This window comes from Hirundo rustica, chromosome 27, assembly GCF_015227805.2.
Source record: "Hirundo rustica isolate bHirRus1 chromosome 27, bHirRus1.pri.v3, whole genome shotgun sequence".
Classification (NCBI taxonomy): Eukaryota; Metazoa; Chordata; class Aves; order Passeriformes; family Hirundinidae; genus Hirundo; species Hirundo rustica.
The window spans coordinates 888,121-895,968 of NC_053476.1; positions in this window are offsets into that span (position 1 = coordinate 888,121).

Here is a 7,848-nt window from a genome sequence, read left to right on the forward strand (position 1 = left end):
TGTGGAAACAAAGAAGTATAAGGTGAAATCAGAGCACCCAGGCAACAAGGATAAGAAAGGAGGGCCCTCACAACCCGGGGGGGAGTCAGAGGTTGAGATCATCACTGAGTCCCTGACATATGAAAGTCTGCGTAATCTGCAAAAAGATCTTGCACGACGGGGACGTGAGGCTTATACAACCTGGTTAGTTCGGGTCTGGGACCTTATAGGTACAGGCGTGCAGCTAGATAGTAGTGAGGCAAGGAATTTGGGACCCTTGACCCAGGACTCAGGGGTGAATCAGGTATTTGTAAGGGAGCCAGGGCCCCTTTCCCTCTGGGAGCGGCTTTTAATGAGTGTACGGGAGAGGTTTGTCCACAGAGACAGAATGCAGGAGCACCATCATAGAATGCGCTGAAAGACCCTTGAAGAAAGGATCCAACAGCTAAGAGAAGTGGCGGTATTGGAAGTACTCTGTGGGAGGGGTGGACAGCATGATAATGACCCTGACAGAGTCAGGTGCACAGGGCAAATGCCGTGGAATCTGGCAACTCTGGGACCATCTCAATACGCCACATACATTGCAACAATTCATCCTGATAACAACCGAGAGACAGTGGGTTCTGTAGCCAACAAGAAAATTCTGTAGCCATTAGAAATTATGAGAGTATCATCAGTGGCCCAATGCAGGCTCAGGTCTCTGTCCTGGCTAAGGAGCTCAGAGAGGAGATGATGGAGATGAGGGAGGAGATGAGGAGGAACAGTTCCCATGTGGCACCGGTGCGAGTTACAGGCCCCAGAGTCAGAGCTCAAGAGGCCCCAGCTAGAGAGAGAGGGTACACCCCACAAGCTGACCTGTGGTGCTTTTTGAGTGACCATGGGGAAGACATGGGAAGGTGGGATGGGAAACCCACTTCTGCCCTGGCAGCACGGGTGCGTGAGCTCAAGGAGAGAAACACTAACCGAGGGAGTCCCACTAAGATGAAGGTAGCCTCGACATCGCATGACCAGGCTGCCAGGTATTATAGAAGTGAGGATGATATGTCAGATCCCTGTGAAGGAACCTCTACCATGTATGCCCAGGAAGGGAATAATGACCGGTGCTAGAGGGGCCCTGCCTCTAGCCAGGGAGAGGCATGGGAAAACTGGGTCTATTGGACGGTGTGGATCCAATGGCCTGGCACATCAGAGCCACAGAAATATGAAGCTTTAGTTGATACTGGTTCGCAGTGTACCCTGATACCATCGGAATATGTGGGGACAGAACCTATTTCCATTGCCGGGGTGACGGGGGGATCACAGGAATGGACTCTGTTGGAAGCTGAGGTGAGCCTGACCGGGAAGGAGTGGCAGAAACATCCAATTGTGACTGGCTCAGGGGCCCCGTGTATTTTGGGCATAGACTTCCTCCGGAATGGTTATTACAAAGACTCTAAGGGACTCAGGTGGGCTTTTGGAATAGCAGCTGTGGATGCAGAGGGCATTAAGAAATTGAATAGCTTGCCTGGACTGTCAGAGAACCCATCTGCAGTAGGACATCTAAAGGTAGAAGAGCAACGAGTTCCAGTTGCCACCTCGACAGTCCGCCGCCGACAGTATCGGACAAATCGAGATGCCGTGATCCCCATCCACAAGATGATTCGTGAGCTGGAGAGCCAAGGGGTGGTCAGCAAAACCCACTCACCCTTCAACAGCCCCATCTGGCCTGTGCGCAAGCCTGACAGAGAATGGAGATTGACTGTGGACTATCGTGCCTTGAACGAAGTGACTCCACCATTGAGCGCTGCTGTGCCGGACATGCTGGAACTCCAGTACGAGCTGGAGTCCAAGGCAGCAAAATGGTACGCCACAATTGACATTGCTAATGCCTTTTTCTCCATTCCTCTGGCTGCAGAATGCAGGCCTCAGTTTGCTTTCACCTGGAGGGGTGTGCAGTACACCTGGAACCGACTGCCCCAGGGGTGGAAACACAGCCCCACCATCTGCCATGGACTGATCCAGGCTGCACTGGAAAAGGGTGAGGCTCCGGAGCACCTACAGTATATCGATGATATCATTGTGTGGGGGAACACGGCAATGGAAGTGTTTGAGAAAGGAGAGAAGATCATCCAAATTCTCCTGAAAGCTGGTTTTGCCATCAAGCAGAGCAAGGTCAAGGGACCTGCCCGAGAGATCCAGTTCCTGGGAGTAAAGTGGCAAGATGGACGGCGGCAGATTCCCACTGAGGTCATCAATAAGATCACTTCAATGTCCCCACCAACCAGCAAAAAGGAGACACAAGCTTTCCTAGGCGCTATAGGTTTCTGGAGAATGCACATTCCTGAGTACAGCCAGATTGTGAGCCCTCTCTACCTGGTCACCCGCAAGAAGAACGATTTCCACTGGGGCCCTGAACAGCAACAAGCCTTTGCCCAGATCAAGCAGGAGATCGCTCATGCAGTAGCCCTTGGCCCAGTGAGGACAGGACCAGAGGTGAAGAACATGTTCTACTCAGCAGCGGGGAACAATGGCCTGTCCTGGAGCCTTTGGCAGAAAGTGCCTGGGGAGACTCGGGGCCGACTACTGGGATTCTGGAGCCGAAGCTACAGAGGGTCCAAAGCCAACTACACTCCAACAGAGAAGGAAATCTTGGCCGCCTATAAAGGAGTTCAAGCTGCCTCAGAGGTGATGGCACAGAAGCACAACTCCTGCTGGCACCCCGACTACCAGTGCTGGGGTGGATGTTTAAAGGAAAGGTTCCCTCCACCCATCATGCCACCGATGCCACGTGGAGCAAATGGATTGCCCTCATCACTCAGCGTGCCCGCATTGGAAACCCAAATCGCCCTGGGATTTTGGAGATAACTACAAACTGGCCGGAAGGTGAGAACTTTGGTCTCACAGATGAAGAGGAGCAGGAACAAGTGACACGTGTCGAAGAAGCTCCACCATACAACCAACTGCCAGCAGAAGAAACATGCTATGCTCTTTTCACTGACGGTTCCTGCCGCATCATAGGGATAAACCGGAAGTGGAAAGCAGCTTTATGGAGCCCCACACAACAGGTTGCGCAAGCCACTGAAGGAGAAGGTGGGTCAAGCCAACTTGCTGAACTCAAAGCTGTTCAACTGGCCCTGGACATTGCTGAAAGAGAGAAGTGGCCAAAGCTCTACCTCTACACTGATTCGTGGATGGTGGCCAATGCTCTGTGGGGTTGGCTGGACAGGTGGAAAAAGGCCAATTGGCAGCATAGGGGAAAGCCAATCTGGGCTGCAGATGAGTGGAAGGACATTGCCACTCGGGTAGAGAAGATACCTGTCAAAGTCCGTCATGTAGATGCCCATGTCCCCAAGAGTCGGGCTAATGAGGAGCACCAAAACAACGAGCAGGTAGATCAAGCTGCAAAGATAGAGGTGTCAAAGATAGACTTAGATTGGCAACACAAGGGAAAGTTGTTCCTAGTTCGATGGGCCCATGATGCCTCAAGTCACCAGGGCAGAGATGCCACCTATAAGTGGGCACGAGACCAAGGGGTGGATCTAACTATGGACAGTATTTCTCAGGTTATCCATGACTGTGAGACGTGTGCTGCCATCAAGCAGGCCAAGCGGGTGAAGCCCCTATGGTATGGCGGGCGATGGTCCAAGTATAAGTATGGAGAAGCCTGGCAGGTTGACTACATCACCCTTCCCCAAACCCGCCAAGGCAAGCGCTATGTGCTGACCATGGTGGAAGCCACCACTGGATGGCTGGAGACCTACCCTGTGCCCCATGCTACTGCCCAGAGCACCATCCTGGGCCTTAAAAAGCAAATCCTATGGAGACATAGTACCCCGAGAGGATTGAGTCTGACAACGGGTCTCATTTCAAGAACAGCCTTATAAACACCTGGGCTAGAGAACATGGCATTGAGTGGGTGTACCATAGTCCTTATCATGCGCCAGCAGCCGGGAAGGTTGAACAATGCAATGGCCTGCTTAAAACCACTTTGAAGGCACTGGGTGGGGGGACTTTTAAGAACTGGGAGAATAATTTAGCAAAGGCCACCTGGTTAGTGAACACTCGAGGTTCTACCAACCGAGCAGGCCCCGCCCAATCTGAGCCCCTGGGAACAAGAGATGGAGATAAAGTTCCGGTAGTACACATGAGAGGAATGCTGGGAAAAACTGTTTGGATTAATTCTGCCTCCAGCAAAGACAATCCCGCTCCTGGAGTTGTTTTTGCTCAGGGACCTGCCTGCACATGGGGGGTGATGCAAAAGGATGGAGAGACCCGCTGCATACCTCAAGGGGACCTTGTTTTTCAGTGAACACTGTAACTGTGTCTGTATTTATATTCACATGTATATATATGTATATTATTTAAAGGTTTAAATTCAATATAATATGTTGGTGTGGGAAAAAATTCGGGGTGGATAATGTTGAGGGTTAAGTTTACTGTAGAATTTTTCCCCCCTCCCAAGTTGCTAGGAGACTAAATGCTGAGTGCTTAACCTGGACAAAAGAAGCTGATAACTTAGTTTGGGGGAGGGAGAAAAGCTCCCGGAGAGAGCTGAGGGTGGGGGGGTCTCGTGGCTCTCTTCTTCCGCGGGGAGCACCGATCGGGCCACTGCTGGCTGCTGGAGTCCACGGGTAACGGAGGGGTCTGGCCCTGGGAATTCTACCATCTGTTGGAGCACCCAGGAATTCGGAGTTTCTTCACTGTCCTGCTGGATTTTGGGTCAGCCCAGGTCCCGCCGCTGCGGCTTCTCCGGCACTGCCACCTCTGCCTGCCGAGGACACCCCGTGCCTGCGGAGGACAGTCCACCGCGCCCGGCTTCCAGCCATCAGTGCCGGAGCTTCCACCGTTTGCCCTCGGGGTTCTTAGTTCTGTTCTACTATTGTTATAATTGCTGTTGGGTTTTTTTTGTCTGTCCTGTTATATTTACTAGTAAAAGACTGTTATTCCTTTTCCCCATAGCTCTGACTGAAAAGTTTTGGGTTTTTTTTTTTTTTAATCTTCCAAAATATAATAACACGGAGAGAAAGATTTGAATTCCTCATTTCCTGGAGAGGCCTGCCTCTCCTTAGCAGACACCTGTCTTTTCAAACCAAGACACTGCCTGGACCCTGTCATGCATCCAGCACCCCAGGATCTGGACTGCTGACTATCTGAGCCCTCACTGCAGAGGAGGACGCTGGTGGGTGCCATGCTTAGGACACCCCAAAGTCCCTGGGTGTCCCAAGCAGTCACCACAGCCCAGCCTCCAAAGCCGCAGCCTTCCCATGGCCGTGACATCCTGGGGGCACCCTGCACGTGTGACGGGTGTCCCTCTACACAGCCCCGTGTGTGAGGCTGTTGTGTCCATTCCCAGCTGGGAATGCTCTCCCAATAAATGCCAGTTTTGTACAGCCAGAGTGTCCTAGAAGTGTCCACGTATTTGCTGAGCTGTCCCAATTTCTGTGGGGCAGCATGCCCCAACGACATCTTCACCATCCTCCTGCAGTGCTGCCCTTCTTCAAAATTTGTAAATTCTGTGTTTTCCCTGAGTCCAGCCAAAGTTTCCAACTCAGGCACTCTGCTTCCTCCCCAGCTCGTCTTTGGGCACACGGGCATGGCCTGTTCCAGCCTGTGCCTTCAAGGAGTTCTCCCTGCAGAAGGTCCAGCCTCCCTGGACTCCTCTGCCTCCAAGGACAGCGTCCCCAGGGAGCCTCTCAGCCAGCGGCGCTGCACTGACTCACCCTGGGCAGCCCCTCCACCCTGCATGGACCTTTGTGCACATCGTGATTGTCCTGGTCCCAGAGGCCCAGAGCCTCCACCGTGCGGTGTAGAGGGAGCCAGGAAGGTGAGATGGGCCAGGAGGGGATTCCCCTGGGGCCCCGAGCAGGGACTTGGTTCCATTCTCCCTGTCTTTTGGATCCCCTCCTTCTGCCTGCTGGCAACAGCCTTGGGGATCCTCAGCTTCCTGAGATGTTTCTGTCTGGCACATTTGTCAAATGGCTGCTTCTGACTGGCTCCACCAGTCCCTCTCTCTCACACACTCCCTGACACTCCTCTTTCCACTTCCTCTTTCAGCTCTGCCGTTGGCCTGAGCAGAGCATCCACCTGGTCATACCGCACACAGGTGTCATTTCTGTCAGTCCAAGTGCCAGTGCCTGCCTCCAGCACCCCCTGAACAAAAAGTGTTCAATTTCTGAGATATCTGATTTCCAACAAGGCCTTCCTGGATATCTCTTGGGATATCTCTTTGGATATCAAAGTAAGAGGCTTTGCAGCCGTGCTTCTATAATGTCCCAAGGCCCCTGTCACTTTCCAGGGTCAACACTTCTGTGTTACCAAATGTCTGCTGTGAGCACAAGAGCTCTGGGTGCTGGGTGGAAGGTGAATGGCCAATGTCCTCTTGCAGAGGCCATGGCACCGGTGTCCCCATGGTGCTGGCGTGGAGCTGCACAAGCAGCATTGTCCCCTCTGCACCTCTGAGGTTTTCCCCTCCTCCTCTTTCCCTTTGCCCTCCCTCACACCCGCCTGTCTGTCAGGCTGATGACTGCATTATTTCTGTTCCTCATGGCCCCATGCACCCTTGGGAGCTGAACCGAGTTGGTGGCAGAGAGGGAGCTCTTGGTGACCCTGGGAACCCCTGGGACACGAGCAAAGTGTTCTGGGGTTTTCTGAAAATCTGTGATGGAGAGGAAGAAGTACGAGGCAGAGGATGTAGATAGAGCAGGTGAGGTCAGGTACCGTGTGCTTCCCACTCTTCCTCTCAAAATTCTTCCCTTCCACTGTGCTTTCCAGGCTTGGCCTGTTTTCAGCCACTTAATTCAAGCCCAGTACCTTCCCAACAAGTTGAAGGGTGTAGGAAAATCTCTTCCTCCACATTCCAGTACCCTGCATTGCACAGCCAGGGATTAATTTTCCTGGGAATCGAGGGCCTGGCTGATACTTCTAGTACAGGCAATTCCTGCACTTTTTCGTCAGTTCTTGTTCTGATGTAGGAACTGTTGAGGCTTTCCTTGGATTCTGCTTCTTTGGTGGCTATATCCCAGGATACTTCTTTGGATCTCAGTTCTTAGGCTGTTGTTTCCTTGTCATTTTCTTGCTCTTATTTCCGTGACTATTACTTCCTTGGAGGCAATATTCCTGGCTTTTTCCTTACTATGGTTTCCTTTACAATTTCCTTTAATTTCCTTCACAGTTATTTTCTCAGATGTTGTTTCCTTGCTGTTATTCCAGATGGAAGAAGCCTAAGGAATTGCTGTTACCCAGAGAAAGATGTTCCTGCCTGGGCCCTGTCCTGCATCCAGCACCCCAAGATCTGGACCGCTGACTACCTGAGCCCTCTCTGCAGAGGACGCTGCTGGTGGGTGCCATGCCTAGGACACCCCAAAGTCCCAGGGGTTTCAGGAAGCCCTGGGTGTCCCAAGCAGTCACCACAGCCCAGCCTCCGAAGCTGCAGCCTTCCCATGGCTGTGACATCCTGGGGGCACCCTGCACGTGTGACAGGGTCCATGTGTGTCCATGTGTGTCCAGCTGTGTGTCCATGCATGTGTCCATGCGTGTGTCCAGCTGTGTGTCCATGCATGTGTCCATGCGTGTGTCCAGCTGTGTGTCCAGCTGTGTGTCCATGCGTGTCCATGCGTGTCCATGCGTGTCCATGTGTGTCCAGATGTGTGTCCAGCTGTGTGTCCATGCGTGTCCATGCGTGTCCAGCTGTGTGTCCACATGTGTGTCCAGCTGTGTGTCCATGTGTGTCCAGCTGTGTGTCCAGCTGTGTCCAGCTGTGTGTCCATGTGTGTCCAGCTGTGTGTCCAGCTGTGTCCAGGTGTGTGTCCATGTGTGTCCAGCTGTGTGTCCAGCTGTGTCCGCGCGTCTCCGCGTTCCGGCGCACGCGGGGCGTGCCTTGGAGCTATCGGC